The sequence below is a fragment of the Anabas testudineus genome, chromosome 5 (assembly GCF_900324465.2).
Source record: "Anabas testudineus chromosome 5, fAnaTes1.2, whole genome shotgun sequence".
Taxonomy (NCBI): domain Eukaryota; kingdom Metazoa; phylum Chordata; class Actinopteri; order Anabantiformes; family Anabantidae; genus Anabas; species Anabas testudineus.
The window spans coordinates 196558-217446 of NC_046614.1; the positions used below are offsets into that span (position 1 = coordinate 196558).

The 20889-nt window shown below is 41.9% G+C and overlaps 1 pseudogene; it reads right to left on the minus strand.

Annotated features, from left to right (window-relative positions):
* Window positions 1–7320: 7320 nt before the first annotated feature.
* Window positions 7321–20368, minus strand: LOC113151785 (annotated as a pseudogene).
* Between the last annotated feature and the right edge of the window lie 521 nt (window positions 20369–20889).

The following is a 20889-nucleotide window of genomic DNA, read 5'->3' on the forward strand; positions in this document are numbered from 1 at the left end:
AAAAACACCGGCATTCAACAAAACACAAATCCTCAGCCATCGAGTACTTTAAGTCCTCCATACTAGTTTGTCATGAGTTTGTCCGGTGCCCAACAGGTGCAATCAATCGGTTTAACGAATGTCAAGCTGCTGCATGAACACCATTCCGCCCGGAAACGGGACCTTCAAAATAAGAGGTCAGCCTGAAAGGTATTCGGCGGATCTTCACACAGAGAGGTCGGTCAAACTTTAATAGATTGCCATCATGCCTTTCAGTTCAAGTGATAAATGAATAACAATAAGCTGTGACAAAGGTAGCTAAAATGTATTATAGTATTGTTCTTAAAAATTTATCAGAGTGAGAGTTGTGTATTTTAGTTGGTCTTTGTTAAGATAATAAGTTGCAGAGTGAGCGCTCTTTCCACTCTCTGTTCAATAGTACAGCTTTGACGTATTTTCTCTGCCGGTAAATTAAGCTAGTTTCCACAGTAAAACGAACTGGACTCTGAGTTGTACCTGAAGTCTGAGGTGGTGGGGGGAGGGACTGAGTAGCGGGTAGTGAACTGCAGGAACTTCCGAGGCTTAACCTGGAATCTACTGGAAAAATTATTAACTCTATTGGCCTATTCCACAGTCCCCACAGTCGCCTGGCTGTTGGACTTGTAGCCAGTGATGGTCCTCATGCCCCTCCACACCTCCCTTGTGTTATGTTGAAGGCTTTGTTCCAGTTTCCTCCTGTAAGCCTCCTTTCCCTCCCTGATCCTGACAGACAGCAATCTCTGGACCCTCCTCGCAGCCTCCCTGCCTTCTGTCATTTAGGATGCCTTGAGTGACCCAGGGTTTGGTGTTCAGAAAGCAGCAAATAGTTTTTGTATGTACGTGGGTGTCCACACAGAAATTGGTGTAGTCAGTGATGCAGTCTGTCAGTGCATCAATGTCCACACCATGAGGATCACAGAGTCCCTCTGTCCACCTCTTCACAGTTTTTATGTTGGCAGGTTGCCTCTAATCTAACAGTGAGTACTGTAGTAGATGTAGGCCTACCAGGTTGATCTGACTTTCCCAGAGAGAGGAGGGAAGTGGAGCTGTAGACATCTTTAACATTAGCATACTACAGGTCCAATGTCCTCTCCCCTCTGTTGGGACAGCTCACAAACTGGGTAAAGGTAGGTACTTCTTGAGGGTGACGTGTCAGGGTGTCTGGTCTGCAGGCTGGAGGTGACCGTCTGAATGACGTCACACAGCAGCAGTGTTAGCAGATGGAGGAACGTAAACGGTGATTAATATATTGATATTATTAATTTATGATTATTTTAACTATCTGCGCAGGTCTTTATTTCCACCTCGCTGTTTTCTGACTCCCCTGCATCCCCTAGTGTTCCTCCTTTTGATCTCCTCTGCGATGTTTAAAGTCCCAGACAAGGTTTTACCTCTTATGATGGCCTTCCTCAGTAAGATCAGCTGATCCTGGGTGTAAATAAAGGAGCTGTCTCCATGGTGATGGCGCAGCTGCTGCGCTCTGGTCTTTTGGATGAGTGAAAGTATAAATCCAAAGATAAAAGCTGAGATAAAAACTCTCTCGAACAACATGACTTGAGTATAACTTAATTTCCAAAACTGGCTACTTATATAATATACAAAATACTCTAAATAAGAAAATAAAACACAGAAAAGACAAGGAAGAGACGCGCACGCGAGCTGTGCGTGCGCTGCGCCTGCGCACCTTACTTTTGCTTAACATTCAAGTTTGAAATAACTAGATATTGTAACTATTAATGTTTACTTCTTCAACACATTTATGCATTTATTTCAATGCAATTCAACTTCCAAGTCGAAATTTCGGTTTATCTAAAAAGCTATTGCTAACATTCAGCTAAACTACAAAGGTATACAACACCTAATGCTAGTTTAAACAATAAAAATGTACTGTTATTGTCTAAACAACTTTTTTTTTTTTTTTTTTTTTTAAAGAAAAACTTGGAAAATTGCAGCCACTCACTATGCTTCCAGCTTTCACAATCTCTCCTCTGTACTTCTACTTAACTTTTGGAGTATGGCCACACCTCTTTCTAAATTCCATCTATATTCCAACTTATATATATCAATCTTTATTCCAACTTACAAATTCCAGTTACGGTAGTAAACTCATTAATTTGCATCAGTGATATTCAAAGTGTGGTATGCGGCCTCCCTCTAGTGGTACACAGAAGAATCTACAGGCAACGATGGTAAGAGGTCGATGGAAAAGTTCAATAAAACCTCCTACTTGAAGCTACACATATATCAATTTGTGACTCATCATTTAAGTACAGTAACATTTTTATTTAATTTTTAAATATAACTGTATTTAATCTTTAAGTGAATATTTTTATTTAAGTGCTGTACAGTTTTTCATTTGCCTGTATGTGAGCACAGTATCTTATTAGGAATAAAACTGCCTTGTCTTTAAACTGTGCATAGCTGTAGCTGAATAGTTAGGCTTACTAAAACTACTTTGCAAACTTAATAATCTGGCTCTTACCTTTACCTAAACTTTTTTATAAAGCTTATAGTTAGAGATGGATCAGGTGACTTTGAACCATTTCTTAGTTAGGCTGATATAGATTAGTCTACAGAGAAAATTCTCCTCTTGCTCTAAATATTGTAAAATCTTAGCAGACTTCAAGGAAGAACTCAGTGTGATGAACCATCTCAATTTAATATATACATGCTGGCATGGAGAAAACAACAAAGTCACAAAGTGTCAACATAAAGAGAAACTTCTACCTAATACATACAAAAATAACAGTGATACGATAGTCGAAAAACCCTGACATTGAATATGTAATGTTATCAATGTGGTCAGCTAAAAATGTAACCCCATACCTTTGAAATAAACCAATACCCCATTTTTCACCAATGGTATGACTCAAAGTTCAGAAATTGTGCTATTTCTCTTTTGTGAACATGGTTCGTAGTATTTTCTATGTTTACTGGGATTAAGGCTAAATTAACTATTGTAAGGTTGACAAAATAACGTCCTGACCAACCTGATGGCAAAAATAAGAGCTCCACAAAACCAGTAGAAATTTTCAATAGGTGGTATACCCTTATATGCAGAAGAGAATTATGTCCAGAAACTGTCCATTTTTAAGGTGATGTTTACTGGTCCAGTGGTTGAGACAGTTCTTATCAGACCAGCAACACGTTTCTCACATTTTCACATCAAATCCATAATTTGTTCAGTGCCATTTGAACATAAGCATATGGAGTGTGTAATGTTTGCCTCCTGGATAGGGGTTTCTACGAGATCAGCTTGAGTAGAGTTCAGTGGGAGTGGCGCAGGCAACATGTGATCACAAAACCAATCTACACAAGATCCTCCTACATTGCTGGGGGACCTCTACTGATACACTAAGCTCCTCTCTTCTCTCCTGTCTCCTATATCCATTAAAATGCCACCATTGCATGTCATTAACTTTGTGTCTTCTCTCTCCTGTAGTTTCCTCCTCTCTGTCTCCTTCTCTTTCTGTACTTCTCTGCAGGTATCCTCGGCCTGGAGCTGTTATCTCCAGAATCCAGTTGACCTACCCAATGTTCTTGCTGTTTGTTGTTGTTTTTGTTGCCTGCTGTTCTTTTCTCTTTCCTCTTTCCACTCACCCCAACCGGTCCAGGCAGATAGCCTCCCACTATAATCCTGGTTCTGCTAGAGGTTTCTTCCTCTGAAGGGAGTTTTTTCTCTCCACTGTTGTCTAAAGCTTGCTCAAATGGGATTATTGGGTTTTCTGTATCATTTTTTTGTATAATTATATCATTCATGACCAACTACTTCATTTCTAAATACACATCAGATTTAAATTATGTGGTTCTTAACAGCATACTGCAATTCAAAGTGGATTAATGACACCTTGCAACTGGAACTGTGAAAAGATGTCTCACAAACAGTTTGCAACATTTACTCACTTAATTTGGCTTATCAGGGTGCGAAAGGGTAGGAAAGCAGATATTCCACATTTTTACATTTACATTTAGTCATTTGGCAGACACTTTTATCCAAAGCGACTTACTAGTGAGGAACAAGGCAAGCAAATCAAGGAGAAAAAACATCACAGCAAAGTGCTATCAAAAAAGTGTTTCTGTTTCATGAGATGCAAGTATGTGAGTAGAGAAGTTTTGTTTTTTTTGCACATCTTCTTCCCTCACAAAAAATCTGTTACCATGCAATGGCTCCACCAAACTACTTCCTAAACTCTTTTTCTGAACAAAAAATCATGTTGCCTTCGCTCTGAAACAGAAAGGTCTAAAACATTTTGCTGTGTAGTTGTGAAATATCATTAGAATACTGTAAGTGAAGGCCTATATCTCATCCATTACATGAACATCTGGATGTAGCTCTAGCCTTTAGGCATCCTGGACATGTTGTTACATCAGCAAATGAGGTACAAAGACTGGATAAACTCTATCCAGTCTATCTAAACCATCTTGCAGATGCAGACATCTGCAAGATATTAGGTTTAGGTTTAGGGTTAGATCTTAGATCTTTAACTCTCGAACAGTAAATTGAACTAATCATTTTGAGTCATTTCGTTCATTTTACAGCAGGTGGCGCTGTATCCCTTTGTGAGCATTGAAAAAATGGCTGAGGTTCTCAAACACTATATACTGAAGACAACATGGTTTGCTTCAGCTGACAAATTATAATACACAAAATGCCACAAGCAATTCAAACCATGTGAAAACCTAGGAAAGCAAATCCACACCACAATAAAGTGACTTGTGTTCTGTATCCTCCCTGCCATTGTTGTTTAACAGCGAGACAGTGACTTGGTAGCTGTCACGTGACAAATGACCGAGAGACCGATCCGAGAACGAGTGTACTGCTCATACTCGCCACTCAGCCTGAGCTGTGCACAATGAACAAGAATGATGAACGAAACCGTGCAACCCGAGCTGCCTTTCATGTGAAGGCTGGTAGAGGACAAGTGAAAGTAAAACTTGTTTTGACAATTAGTGAGACTTTTAAAGCAACAAGTAACAATAACAACAAGGCTCTGCCAGGTAGGCCCGCATCTCCATCATGGCAGCAGTTGAGGTGCTTCATGTGGCAGAATCTGATGAAGTGGAAGCCCTGGTGTTTGCTACCCTCTCGTCAAAATCCTCCCAAAAGATGACCCCTGCGCTGGCAGCCGCAGCAGGATCTTGACCCTGCTTCTCCTCCTCACTGTTACTGGGGTGACTGTGTGCTGCAGCAGCTGTGATCCTCTTTACAGCATCATCTGCTGCCTTGTTGCTGCCATGAAGGCTTGCTTTTTGAACTTTGGATCCAAACAAGGTTATTTTTTCTTTTATTATTATTATTTTTATTTTATTCTATTAGACCTATCTGCAGCCTTTGACACTGTGAACCATCACAGTCTCATGACTGTGTAGCCCCTAGTAGGCTTATGCCCTACCCTGGCTATCTGAAATCTACACTTCTGAACCTGGCTGAGTATCTAATATATCTGTTCTGCGTTTTCTAATGAGTTTTAGGCACAGTGTGATTCAGTTCTGGTCAGTTACTCAAATTCAAGGTTCTCTGTATTCATTAATCACTAGGTTCAGTAAGGACTGACAGTAGCAACTCTACACAGAGAGTGAAAAGACCTCCATCCCACTAGGAATCCACACATACACACTTATAAAAATGACAAAAGGAATGTATTTATAAAATATAACAAATAACAATTTGACAAAACAAAAAAAACTTCTTTTAGATCACTAACTAAAAATCAGATGTTCAACCAAAATGATAAGAAAATAATCAATACAACACAACAACAGTTCTTATTGTTCTTTTCTTATGTTCCTTAATCCTTGTTGAATGATTCCTTTAACAGTCTCACTGCATTCATTCAGCCAACATTATATCTGAGATATCATATGAAAAAAATAGAATGAAAGGGTGAATTTCCCTCGAAGTGAGTCTCCTTTAATTTGATTCCTACCACCGCCTTGGAGTGATGACCTTGGAGTCCTGATGAGAAGACTTCAGCTCCACGACAGCAGAAGAATTGTCCCTCAAAAATAAAAACCAGCCAGGATAATCCACTTAATTGAAAGGAACGCCCATCAGGGTTTTTTCTCTCGTCTCTTTCAATTCAGTTACTCTTTTCACTGACAGTGCCAGCTCTATTGACTCTAGTGCAGCAAATGTCTAGTCAAGGATATCCTACTTAACTTTTATAACTTTCAACTATGTTTTTTCTCTCACACACCTGTCTGAGTTGTGTGGTCTGCTAGAGTCATGGGTTCACATGGGTTCACATGGCTTTTCTTATCACTGCTATGCAGATGACACACAGCTCTTCCTGTCCTTTCCGCCGGATGACTCTACTGTCTCGTCTCGCATCTCTGCCTGTCTTTCTGACATCTCTGCCTGGATGAGAAAAAGACACCTTCAACTTAACATTCCCAAGACTGAAGTCCTATTCTTCCCTTCAGACCTTCGACACAACACAACATCACCGCATTAACATTGGATCTGCGGTGATTGTCCCTGCTAAGGCAGCCAGAAACCTGGGGGGTCATCATTGATGATCAGCTGACCTTCACGGAACACATCTCCACAGTCTCTAGGTCATGTAGATATTCCCTGCACGACATCAGAAAGGTCAGACCCTACCTGACAGAGTACACAACCCAACTTACTGTACAGGTGTTGATCATATCTCGTCTTGACTACTGTAATGCACTGCTAATGGGGTTACCGGCATCCACGACCAAACCCCTACAGATGATCCAAAATGCAGCAGCACGCCTCATTTTTAATCACCCAAAAAGGTGTCATGTCACACCGTTCTTCAGATCTTTGCATAGGCTTCCTGTAGGTGCAAGGATCAAGTTCAAAGCTCTGTCTCTTGCCCACAGAGTGGTCAACTCTACAGCTCCATCTTATCTCAGTTCAATCATTCAGGCCTACATCCCCTCCCGTCCACTGCGCTCGACCAGTGAACGACGTCTGGTGGTACCAGCACCACATCGTCGACACCAAGGGAAACTCTTCAGCTCAGTGATCTCACGAGGGTGGAATAAGCTGCCTATTTCTGCACGCTCAGCCACCTCACTTGCAATATTTAAAAAAACTGCTGAAAACAGAACTATTCTGCATCTTCCTTTGCACTTAAAAAAAAAACACTTTTCTGCTCTTTAGTACTCACATCTCTTGAAACAGAAACACTTTTTTGATGGCACTTTGCTTTGATGTTCCTCCTTGACTTAGATTTTGTTTGCTTGCCTTGTTCCTCACTTTTAAGTCGCTTTGGATAAAAGCGTCTGCTTACTGTAAATGTAAAAACAAGTAGCATCAGAAAGCTTCTCAATCTACTCCACCTTACTGAACCTCTTCTGCATCTTAGCCATCAGGCTGTCCACCAGTTTTTGAAAAGGTTCATGGATCGACAGGTTTCTTTGATGGCGGGCAACAATCCTCTGAAGACCCCCTGCCATCAGCATCACTTTGGAGGCAGTCACAAACCTACAGACAGTGTTCAATTATTCAAATGTTCTCAAAAGCTCGCAAGTTATAACAGTTAACTATTACAAATCAATGTCAGGCTTCTTTGTTAACAGTAAGGATACAGTTAAAAATCCATCAATAACGAATTGTTGCTTAAAATATGAAGTTTGTGCTTATTATGTGCATGTACATTTAGAGCAAAGTTAGACAGGAGTCAAATTCATTTTACTTGTACACTGATTTGTCCAATAAAGGAATTCTAGTTTAATATAAACATGAATTACTTTAATCACATACCTCTCAGCGCTCACTTCAACCGTGACCACCTCAAAAGGTTTGATAATGTCCACTGTTTCATGGACAATTCGCCATTCCTTTGTGGAAAGTGTGGATAGCGGTGCATTGATAACTGTGAGGGTGAATATGACTGGATCCTTAACTTCAATTTACCTTTTCAACATGTATGTTGAATTCCACCTTGTAGCCACATCCTGCTTCAAATGCAGTTGCTCCTGGCACATCTGCTGCTGTGTGGCCTTCATCTTGTCTGTAGCAACTCTGCTTCTGTGGAAGTATTCCACCACAGCTTTTATTTTTTGAATCATGCCCTGAACCTCCTTAAGTGCAGCTCTAACAATGAGGTTTAAAATATGAGCATGGCATGGTATTTGGTCCCAGTGCAGGTGTTCACTCAGGCCACCACAATGTTGCTGGCTTTGTCTGTGACACAAGCTACAACTTTGTCACTGACATCCCATTCAGTTAAAACTCTCTTCAGCTCACTTGCCAGGTGAGCAGAAGTGTGTCTGTCTTTCAAGACGAAACAGTCCAGGAGATGGGAGGTCATTACAAAATCCTGTACATAGTGGCAGGTCATATGTACAATGGGTACAGAAAGTATTCAGACCCCCTTACATTTTTCACTCTTTGTTATATTGAAGCCATTTGCTAAAATCATTTAAGTTCATTTTTTTCTCCTCACTAATGTACACACAGCACGCCATATTGACATTTATATTATTATTATTATCCTTCCAGATCCTCTCCAGTTCTGTCAGGTTGGATGGTAAACGTTGGTGGACAGCCATTTTAAGGTCTCTCCAGAGATGCTCAATTGGGTTTAAGTCAGGGCTCTGGCTGGGCCATTCAAGAACAGTCACAGAGTTGTTGGGAAGCCACTCATTCGTTATTTTAGCTGTGTGCTTAGAGTCATTGTGTTGTTGGAAGGTGAACCTTTGGCCCAGTCTGAGGTCCGGAGCACTCCGGAGAACGTTTTCGTCCAGGATATCCCTGTACTTGGCCACATTCATCTTTCCCTCAATTGCAACGAGTCATCCTGTCCCTGCAGCTGAAAAACACCCCTACAGCATGATACTGCCACCACCATGCTTCACTGTTGGGACTGTATTGGACAGGTGATAAGCAGGGCCTGGTTTTCTCCACACATACTGCTTAGAATGAAGGCCAAAAAGTTCTATCTTGGTCTCATCAGACCAGAGAATCTTATTTCTCCATCTTGAAGTCCTTCAGGTGTTTTTTAGCAAACTCCATGCAGGCTTTCATGTGTCTTGCACTGAGGAGAGGCTTCCGTCGGGCTGCAGTGATGGTTGACTTTCTACAACTTTCTCCCATCTCCCGACTGAATCTCTGGAGCTCAGCCACAGTGATCTTTCGGTTCCTCTTTACCTCTTCCAGGGCTCTTCTCCCCCGATAGCTCAGTTTGGCCGGATGGCCAGCTCTAGGAAGGGTTCTGGTTGTCCCAAACGTCTTCCAATTAAGGCTTATGGAGGCCACTGTGCTTTTAGGAACCTGAAGTGCAGCAGAATTTTTTTGTAACCTTGGCCAGATCTGTGCCTTGCCACATTTCTGTCTCTGCGTTTCAGGCAGCTCCTTTGACCTCATGATTCTCATTTGCTCTGACATGACTGTGAGCTGTAAGGTCTTATATAGACAGGTGAGCGGCTTTCCTAATCAAGTCCAATCAGTATATTCAAATACAGCTGGACTCAAATGAAGGTGTAGAACCATCTCAAGGATGAGCAGAAGAAATTGACAACACCTGAGTTAAATATGTGTGTCACAGCAAAGGGTCTGAATACTTATTACCATGTGATATTTCAGTTTTTCTTTTTTAATAAATCTGCCAAAATGTCAACAATTCTGTGTTTTTCTGTCAATATGGCGTGCTGTGTGTACATTAATGAGGAAAAACAATGATCTTAAATGATTTTAGCAAATGGCTGCAACAAATAGTGAAAAATTTAAGGGGATCTGAATACTTTCCGTACCCACTGTAGCTTATGGTTGTCACACATGTCCAGCAGTCTGTTGTAAATAAATATATATAAATTTAAATATAAATATAAAATAAATTTACTTAAACAGTATATTACAGCGCCTATAAAAAGTATCCACTCCCTTGGATGCTTTATCCTTTCATTGACAATATAAATCAATCATGGTCGCAAAAGTTGGTGACTTTGACATTACTGAGGTATTTTTGTTAAATTCTTTTGTCAAAGTGAAAACAGGTCCCTACCCTGCCCTTTTAATCAGCTTTGAAAATGATTGTAGATAAATATTAAGCTGCCATGTTCAATTTTTTATTATCATCTTTTAAATGTTTTTAGACATCCACAAACACAATGCCATCACCTGGCTTGTAAAATATTGCCTTTTAAAAGTCACTACAGGATAGAAATCTCACATTAATGCATCACGTATTTGTGATAAATTATGACCTCAGAGAATTTTAAAACTGCTTTATCAGACTCCATAGTAGAAAAAGTTTAGGTTAGGAAAGTTCAGGTTAGGAAATGTGCATTACAGTATTTTCTGTCTTGCAGCAGGTGGAACTCTTGTCCAGTGTGTACAAGGTGTGAATGCTGAGGATGCCACCCTAGCTTGTCAGATCAAACTCTTCCAACTCCCTGGAAACCACCAAAAGTATGTTGGTGGGCACCCTGCACATCAACCCAGTCCTCAGGTTTAGAGGACTCAGATAGCGCTACAAGAAAATTAATAAACATTGAAAATTGACTGTGAACACCAGACTAAAATCAGTCATAGCACAGTAAGAGGGACGAAGGACATCGACCAGGAGGAATTGACAGCCATACAAAGTTCTAGGAGGACCCCTACATCCACCATCAAACCATCTTATCTCACAGAAAACTCACTGTATGTCATTATCAACAGAGTTGAGTATGATGCACATTATTCCCCCAACTATTATATTGGTACAACATTTAATCATTACTAATTCAGTCATACATGTAATGTATGTTGTATGATTTTACCTTTTTATATTTTAAGTATATAAAAGCACCTTCTATTAATTCAGGTTTACATTGTTCTCATCTGGCCCCATGAGTTCCTTGTCTTCGTCTTAAATCTGCAGATTGGCTACAAAAAGCAGATCAAATTTTAGTACCTTTTTGAGATAATGTTCCACCATCAGCTTAGTGGTCGTGATCGATTATTCAATAATTACAAAAGATATTTCCTGTAGTGTTTTCACAGTTGTGTTGGAAAACACTGTCAAAAATGAGGTAGATGTTCAGCTGGGAAATTGTTTATCAGATTCGAAAATCTTTTCGGTAAAATTGTGAGATTTCTGTGTTTGAGTATTTCCTTTTTATATCACTTTAAACATTTACTTTAGCAGTCGTCAAAAACTTTACTTTCTTACTTTACTTATCCTTTCTCTAAGATACTCTGTAACGTATATACATCAGCTCAAAATAAATATTTATTTATAAAGAATTACTTATATTTTTTAAAACAGTATAATTCTAATGAATCAAACAAACTATTTTGTCTTTATTCCATTGTTCCAAAAGTAAACAATATTTTCAATATTTGTCATAATTTAAATAAAAACATAATTAATAATAAACATAAACATACAATAACCCACAATAACTTAAAGACATGAACTGTTATACTGGACTGCCTGCTGCCTGACACATAATATGTAATCACCCATATGAGGATGGGTTCCCTGTTGAGTCTGGTTCCTCTCAAGGTTTCTTCCTGTTGCCTTCTCAGGGAGTTTTTCCTTGCCACCGTCGCCTTCGGCTTGCTCATCAGGGACAGGGATCTGTTTATTATGATTCATACATATACACAGTTCCTGTAAATTTCCATAGTTTCTTTGGTTGTGTTAAGCTGCTTTGTGACAATGTCAATTGTAAAAAAACGCTATACAAATAAAATTGAATTGAATTGAATTGAAAGAGATCATCTCCCCACAGCCAGCAAGGTCAAAACCGCCTGCATTTTATTACAGAGACACTTCTTTGCTGAGCCACACAAACAAATAATCATTAATACATAAGTCCTTTATGTACTTTGATCTGAGAAATAAAATTATGAAAAGTTAGTCCATTCAAGCTGCCAAAGTTCCTTCTGCACATTGTTTATATCAATGTGATAATTTATCCTTTTTTATCCCTTGTTTTTCTTTGATAATTTTATTCATCCTATATCCTTACACACAAACCTGTTTTACACTGACAAACTGTACAGTTAGGTCTGTAGCTAAAGATGTCCATTATCTTAAAAATCTGACAATTATTTCTTCATAAATGTTTTACAGTTGTGTGAAATATGACTATTGCAATTTCCCACAGTTCAAGCTAAGATGTGTTGTGTTTCAGCAGTACAAACCATCTCCAAAAGTCTTGTGCAAAGGTAGAGTCTTAACCATTTTAATTTTGATTGCTCATACAGTTCCACAAGCGTATAGGTCATTGATACAGTCTGTTTCTTGAAGTCACACATAAAATGTGAAGTCCTTGGAAGATCCTTTTGGTGAATGGCCTTTTGGGAAAACATTTTTTAGCAGTTTCCATGATTTTACCCAGTGTCAGATGTCTGGTTTCACCTCCATATTTTGATCTTACTAGGTGAAAATCATCATTCTGATAATTCAGCAAGCCCACCTGAAGCCCTCAACCCCTCCAATGTAATGACTCTGGATTTAAAGGAGGAAGTTATTATTTTAGGCGTGAATGCCGGATTAGGTTCAAGAATGGCCAAGGCTCCATCCTCTTTTTACACCTTTTAAGAACCATTTTATCAGCGGATGTGCAAAAACAGTTCTCTCTTCAAAACCCTCAGGACCTGACGAGATGGCTGCAGTGTATGTTTTAACAGTCGATACAGCCAACTCTTGATCTACCAACAACTGGAGAAAAAACAGAATTTGTGGAAGGGGGCATGAAGTGGGATCCATGCCCCACACCGTCGCTGAAAAGCAGACTATTTTGCTGCGTATGAACCTGTTGTGGACTGAGCTCTAGCAATACCACTATAAAATGCTCTGATGGAGCGTAAGTTCGTGTGGGACCATAGCAGCAGACCTCTGGCTGTTTCCAGCAGGCGGGCTGAGCAAATAGCGCCCTGGCGCTTGATGTAAGCGGCAGCTGTCTTGTTGTCTGTTCTCACCATTATGTGTTTGTTCCTCAATAGAGGAGCAAAATGTTTCAGCATATTGAGCACTGTCGAGAGCTCCAGACAGTTTATGTGGAGAGACGGTGGCTCTCGCCATCTTCCTCCCACCACCCGGGACAGACACATGCAACCCCAGCCGGACAGAGATGCGTCTGTGTACACCAATATGTGTGACGTGTGAGTTTTCCAATAAGCTAGATATGACTGAATGGAGGGCAGGACAGATGCCATGTGTCTCTTGTGACGGATTGGGTCCAGGCGGAGAAGGCAAAACCACCTCTGGGTCTTCCTCATATGAAGAAGACAGAGGGGAACCACCACGTGACTGGCTGACATCATGCCCAGTAAACGCATCACTGACAGAGCTGTCACTACAGAGTGAGGCAAGATGCACATGAGGAGAGAAACGATGGCCTCCCGTCTCGCGGGAGAGAGCATGAATCCAAACACATTCCCAGATAAACAATTAAGTAGGCAGGCAGGGGGGAGCTCTTTTTCCAATTTATGACAAAACCCAGCAGAGACAGGTGTTCCACGAGCTGCTCTGTGTGAAGCGCTGCAGTTTCTCTGGAGGAAGCCATCAGAATCAGGTCATCCAGATAAAATAAGACTCTGATTCCCCTCTTGGGTAATGGCTCCAAGGCTGTTTCTACACACTTGGAGAATGTGCGTGGGGCCGTGAAATGGTCTCTTTATGATGTGTTTGTTGAAAAGAAACAGATCGAGAATGGGTCTCATTCCGCCCATTTTCTTTGGAACAAGAAAGTAGAGCGAGTAAAAACTATCGTTTATCTTGCTTATTGGAACTCTGGAAATGACTTCCTTTCTTCTGTAGTTCTGTTAACTCCGTCTGCAGAGCAGCCGTCTCTGCCTGAGATGGCATCACTGCCTCCCCCAATTTTAGGAGGCGAAAGATACCGTTGCGTATCTCGGTTACCTAGCAACCTGGTGGGGAGGGGGAGGGGAGGTGATCTCTCTGAACCACTTTGCTGACAGTGAGCACAGCATCATTTATGTCTTGTATTAGGAATCTGCAATCACCAAAAAGTAATTAGTAACAACACGTCATGTAAAAACAAAAGTAGTGAGTAAAAAGTGTAATGGGTTAGGGTTAGTTATTTTCCCTGAATACTGTTGGTGTAAAAGAATACATAAAATAAAAAGATATAAAATAGAAATACTCTAGTAAAGTACATATATCACAATATTGCACTTTTCAACAGTACTTCAGTAAATGTACTTACTTTGCATCTGTGGCTTCTTCATTATTATTGTTGTCGTCAGTGTATTTGTTTTAGGTGTTTAACCGAGCCCTGAACGGTCAGTACTCCACCCAAAAAGACAGGCCAGAGCAGTTTAGTGATTAGCAGAGCGAGATAATACAGAAGGCAATCGATTCTGTGAGGAGGTGGTTGAACATACCACTGACCAAAATTACGAGTGTGCAGATGAAGAGGTTCAGCAGATATATTATTGACAAGGAGCATGTAAGTGTCATGAAGATGAACAGCAGAATAGCAACTAATGTTATTCACATTATTGATATTTCTTTATATCAGCTGAAGTCCAGTTAGTTTTACTGTATGTCCAAAAATCGAAATAGTTACAATACCTTTGTTGTCCAGCAAAAGAAGACAAGCAACACCTAGTCAAGCACCTCCTCCAAATCAAGCCCCTCCAAATGTGTTTCCTCACCATGGCCAGGCGATGATGGTGAGCTGTTAGGTACAGTGGCAAGTTGCAAAACTTTGTGAACCTTTTGGAATTTTACGGTTTTCTGCATTAATTTGTCATAAAATGTGCTCTGATCTTCATCTAACTCACAACAATACAAAAACTTAAAATGCTTAAAATAATAGTACACCAACATTATATGTTTTCATGTTTTTATTGAACATAACATGTAAACATTCACAGGGTAGGGTAGAAAAAGTATGTGAACCTTTGGACTTAATAACTGGATGACCCTTCTTTGGCAGCAATAACCTCAACCAAACATTTCCTGTAGTTGCAGATCAGACCTGCACAATGATCTGGAGTCATTTTGGACCACTCCTCTTCACAAAACTGTTTCAGTGTAGTAATATTCTTGGGATGTCTGGTGTGAATGGCTCTCTTAATGCAAAATGTCTTGATAAACTCTGGAATTCAATTCAATTTTATTTGTAGAGCGCTTTTTACAATTGACATTGTCGCAAAGCAGCTTTACACAACCAAAGAACAGAACATGAACAGTGAATGTGTAAGAATCATAATAATCAGATTGTCCCTGATGAGCAAGCCGAGGGCGACAGTGGCAACTCCCTGAGAAGGCAACAGAAAGAAACCTTTAGAGGAACCAGACTCAACAGGGAACCCATCCTCATATGGGTGATTACATGCTATGTAGGCAGCAGGCAGTATAACAGTTAATGTCTTTAAGTTAATGTGGAGTCCAGTTAGTTATTGCAGGCAGACTTGTTCCAGTCCTGGACTATCGAGCATTGAGCTGAGACCTCCTAGAAACAGCTTCCAATGTCTGCTGAGGCCAGAACCGATTTCATGGTAGTGTGTGACCAACTCCAGTCACCACACACATCCCATAGGGGCCATACGGTGGATCCAGGTGGGCATCAGGACGTGTCAGACAGGTCCAGAGGGCAAAGGATGGAACGACGTGTAGCTCAACAGACAGGAAGAGGGAAAGAGAGAGGAGAGATAACAGTTAGTTATGATAAAGTTTGAGGTGAATGTATATTAAGTATAGTGCAGCAGAAACTCCGGCAGGAATAACTATGACAGCTTAACTAAAAGGGTGAGCCAGAAGCAAACACAGACATGAGGGCTCCCTGGGATGTAGAGCAACCAATCACTTCACCGTCAACAAACCTGAGTGATCAGAGAGTTGGGAAGACAGTATCTAAACATACCAGTTCATCATAATGCTCTACGTCCATGAGTCTTTCCCAAATCTATTTACAAAAATGCTTGACTAAATAAATAGGTTTTCAGCCTAGACTTAAATACTGAGACTGTGTCTGAGTCCTGAACGCTATTTGGAAGGCTATTCCATAACATTGGGGCTTTGTAAGAAAAAGCTCTGTCCCCAGCTGTAGTTTTCATGATACGAAATACTGACAGGCTGCCTGCATCCTTTGATCGAAGTAGGCGTGGTGGATCATAAGGCACTAGCAGTTCACTCAGATACTGCTGTGCAAGACCATTTAATGCTTTAAATGTCAAAAGTAGTATTTTAAAATCAATGCGAAATTTCACAGGGAGCCAATGAAGTGAAGATAATATAGGGGTGATGTGCTCGTATCTTCTGGTTCGAGTGAGGACTCTCGCTGCTGCATTCTGAACTAACTGAAGCTTGTTTATGCACCTGGTTGAACAGCCAGACAGTAAGGCATTACAGTAGTCCAACCTAGAGGTGATGAAAGCATGGACTCATTTTTCTGCGTCGTTTAGTGACAAAATATTTCTTATCTTGGCAATATTTCTGAGGTGAAAGAAAGCTGTCCTGGTGATATTATCTACATGAGCTTCAAATGAAAGACTGGAATCTAGAATCTCACCAAGGTCTTTGACTGTTGCACTAGATGTAACAGATGGACAATCTAGGGTTACGTTGTGATCTAAAATCTTGCTTCTAGCTGCATGTGATCCTATAACTAGTACTTTTGTCTTATCAGGATTGAGCAGAAGAATCAGAATCAGAATCAGAAACATTTTATTGCCAGGTGCGATAAAGGGCATTTTACAGCACTAGGAATTTGTCCTGATGTTAGGTGCAGACATAGAATAGAATAGCAGGAAAAACAAACAAACAAACAAACGTAAATACGCATATAAGGATATATCCTTTACACATTGCTCAACTTTATTAAGCTGTTTGATCTCATCTGGTTTTGATAAAACATAACTGTGTGTCGTCACCATAACAATGAAAGCTAATACCATGCTTACAGATTATGTAGCTCAAAGGAAGCATGTAGAGGGGAAAAAAGCAGTGGGCCTAAAACTGAACTCTGTGGAACACCAAACTCCACTGGAGAGCATGTGGAGTAATCCGCATTTAGATCTACATACTGATAACGATATGTCAAATAGGATACTACAGCATTTTCTAATCTGTGAAAGAAAATACTATGGTCAATGGTGTCAAAAGCTGCACTGAGGTCGAGTAGCACAAGCTTCGTGACACTACCCTGATCAGAGGCCAATAGGCGGTCATTTACTACTTTTACAAGGGCCGTCTCAGTGCTGTGATGAGGCCTAAATCCTGACTGATAGAGTTTGTGTATGTTATTTCTATGTAGATACGAGCATAGCTGCTCTGCTACTATCTTTTCGAGAATCTTGGAGATAAAGGGGAGGTTTGATATCGGCCTGTAATTGGACAGCTGACAAGTGTCGAGATCAGGTTTCTTGATTAGCGGTTTAATAACTGCCAATTTAAAAGATTTCGGGACATACCCACTTTTGAGTGAAGAATTTATGATTTTCAGCAGGGGTTTTATTATTTCTGTTTTAGAAAGTGTGTTGGTATAGGGTCTAATGTACAAGTTGATGATTTTGCTGTTCTCAGAGGGTCTTCTGGATTGTCAAAGTGAATATTAAAATCTCCAACTATTAACGCTTTGTCTACAGAAACGACTAGGTTTGAGAGGAAATCTGCAAATTCACAAAGAAATTCAGACTAGGGCCCTGGGGGTCTGTAAATGATAATTAGCGGGATCGGCTGGACAGACTTTGTATTTGTATCTATACTTGTTATGTTACTATAAAGACATTCAAAAGCTTTAAATTTGTGTACATGCTTTTGTACGATAGTCAGATTATCATTGTAAATAACTGCAACGACGCATCCTCTACCAGTCAGACGAGGCTGGTGAATGTAGCTGTATCCAGGAGGAGTTGCTGCATTCAAAGCTACATACTCGTCCTGTGTAATCCAGGTTTCTGTTAAACAGAGTATATCAAGCTCCTGATCCATGATAGTTTCATTAACAGTAAGAGCTTTAGATGTAAGAGATCTAATATTTAACAGTCCTAACTTCAGATCAGAGATGCTTGCTACACAGTCTGTGTGCTCTGAATTTGAGCTCTCTGTGTTAATTAAATCACTAAAACAGACTTTCTGGGTTTTACTGACTTTTTGTTTAGCTTCTTCATTCTTTTCGGAGCACCACATGGACATCCAGTGGTTCAGCGACCATAATCTGCTGTCAGTTATGTTGCCACGTCTCATTGGGATAGGGACAGAGCATATTACATCACCGGACATCGCCTTCGCTAAGTTAAACACCTCTTTAAAGTTAATAGTAACCTCAGACTGACGAAGGCGTATATCGTTAGCTCCAGCATGTACCACTATCTTTGAAAAGCTAATCTGTCCTAATGCCCTGAGATTGCCTTCAATGTCCGGTGCCCTGGCTCCAGGGATAGACCTGACCACTGCTGCTGGGGCCCCTAAAGGCCCAGGCTAATTTCACGTCTTATTATAGAGTCTCCTATAACCAGAGTTCTTTCAGGTTTCTCAGCGGGTGGCAAACCTGTTGAACACGTGAAGCGCGGGGATGGTGTGCTCCAGTGGGCTAGCCTTAGCTTTGGCTGCGCGAGTATGCCGCCGAGTCGCCACCCACTCGTCCCGCTGTGAGGGCTCTAATGCCGGAGTCGGGGACTGGCTATCTCCGCCTGCGGCACCCAGACAGTCCGCTACGGAAATAACGCTACTCTCACTCTCTCTAACCCTCTTTAAAATCTGGATGCGCTCCTCTATCGCTGTTATCTTCTCCGTCAGAGTGCTAACTAACACACACCCGTCACAGATAAAAGTACGGAGGAAGGCTGTCTAAACATCCTGCACTCCACACACTGAAAAAGCTGAATATTAGTCATTTTAGCGTACCTGAGTTGGAGAATGTTGTGTAGAGTTCAAAAATTCTGCAGTTGTTCTCAGACGAAAAAACACACGCACGTCCTCCAAGAAGCTTCATTCATTTTTTCATTGATGACAACAATCTGTCCAGGCACTGAGGCAGCAAAGCAACCCCAAACCATGATACTCCATCCGTCATGTTTTACAGTGGGGATGAGGTTTTGATGTGGGTGTGCTGTGCCTTTTTTTGCCAGTAGTGCTGTACATCCCGGTGCTTTTTTGCAAACTTCAAAATGTTAGCATGTGCCAGAGATTTCTGTAAGTCTTTAGCTGACACTCTAGGATTCTTCTTTACCTCATTCAGCATTCTGCGCTGTGCTCTTGCAGTCATTTTTACAAGACGACCACGCCTAGCGAGAGTAGCAACAGTGCTGAACTTTCTCCATTTGTAGACAGTCTGTCTTACCACACATGAACATCAAGACTTCTGTGTCACAATTTGAGGGGAACGAGGCAGGAATGAACTTAAACAGGATTTATTACCGATATGTACAAAAACAAGGGAAACTAAGGGGGGTTAGGGTTAGGGGTTAGGGTTAGGGCGACGACGACCCGCCCGGAGGCGGAGGAGATGGCGTCGCCGACCTCTGCGCCGACCCGCCTGGAGACAGAACAGGCTGGGGAGACAGAACAGGAGCTGTTGTGGTGGAGGCCGGAACTGTGACTGTTGCTGGAGCAGCTGCCGTGACAGGAACTGAAGCTGGTGCAGCTGCGGAGGCAGGAACTGAAGCTGGTGCAGCTGCGGAGGCAGGAACTGAAGCTGGTGCAGCTGCGGAGGCAGGAACTGAAGCTGGTGCAGCTGCCGTGGCAGGAACTGAAGCTGGTGCAGCTGCGGAGGCAAGAACTGAAGCTAGTGCAGCTGCGGAGGCAGGAACTGAAGCTGAAGCTGGTGCAGCTGGAGCTGAGGCAGGAACTGAGGCAGGAACAGGAGCCAAAGCTGTGGTGACTGGAGCGGAGACCGGAATAGGAGCCGAAACTGTGGTGACTGGAGCGGAACAGGAGCCGAAGCTGTGGTGACTGGAGCGGAACAGGAGCCGAAGCTGTGGTGACTGGAGCGGAACAGGAGCCGAAGCTGTGGTGACTGGAGCGGAACAGGAGCCGAAGCTGTGGTGACTGGAGCGGAACAGGAGCCGAAGCTGTGGTGACTGGAGCGGAACAGGAGCCGAAGCTGTGGTGACTGGAGCGGAGACTTGAACAGGAGCCGAGGACGATGCAGAGCCGGGGGCCGGTGAAGCTCTCGGTCTCCGACGTGAGCGGCGGCGTTTGCAGGGCCGTCCTCGGGAGCGCTAACCCGCAGAGCAAGGCGGGTAGATGAGCCATCCTCACCAGTATGGTGAGTGCTCGGGTTCGCTGGAGACCCGGAGGTCCGGTTCAGGGGCTGACTGAGCTTTCAGCTGGGCATAGATGTCCCCAGCCTCTTCCGGACTCAGGGCAACAGTCGTCAGAGGAGAAGGTGAGGTGTGTGTGTTGAACAGAGCTGGCTGAACGGGAAGGTCATGTGTGGGAGTAGGTGAGGCTAATGGAGTAGCCATCTGGCTAACAGCAGGGGGGGGTCAAGGAGTCTGGATTGGGTTGTTCATGGTGGGAGGATTTCTGGGATTTGAAGGTCTTTAGGTGGGAGTGGATCAGGTCCTTGAGGTTTCTGAATTCAGTGTATGTCATGAGGAAGTCCTTATCTGCCAGGGTTTTAACGGCTAATCTGGTAATGGTTGTTGCGTGCTCCAGGTTTCCTGGTGTGTTCAGGCATTTAAACAGATATTCAGCTGCACTATGCAGGTCAAGGTATTCTGCCCACAGGGCGTCAGAAAAAAGCCCGTAGTGCTCAAAACAGGGACAGGGGGGAAGTTTGGGTACGCCACTTAAGGGATCAGAGAGATCCATGGCTGCGGTCTGGTCAGTTCGTTCTGTCACAATTTAAGGAGGGGAACGAGGCAGGAATGAACTTAAACAGGATTTATTACTGATATGTACAAAAACAAGGGAAACTAAGGGGGGTGTTGACCGACACTACAAAACAGGTAGGGAAACACGATTACAAAGTGACAACGTAAAA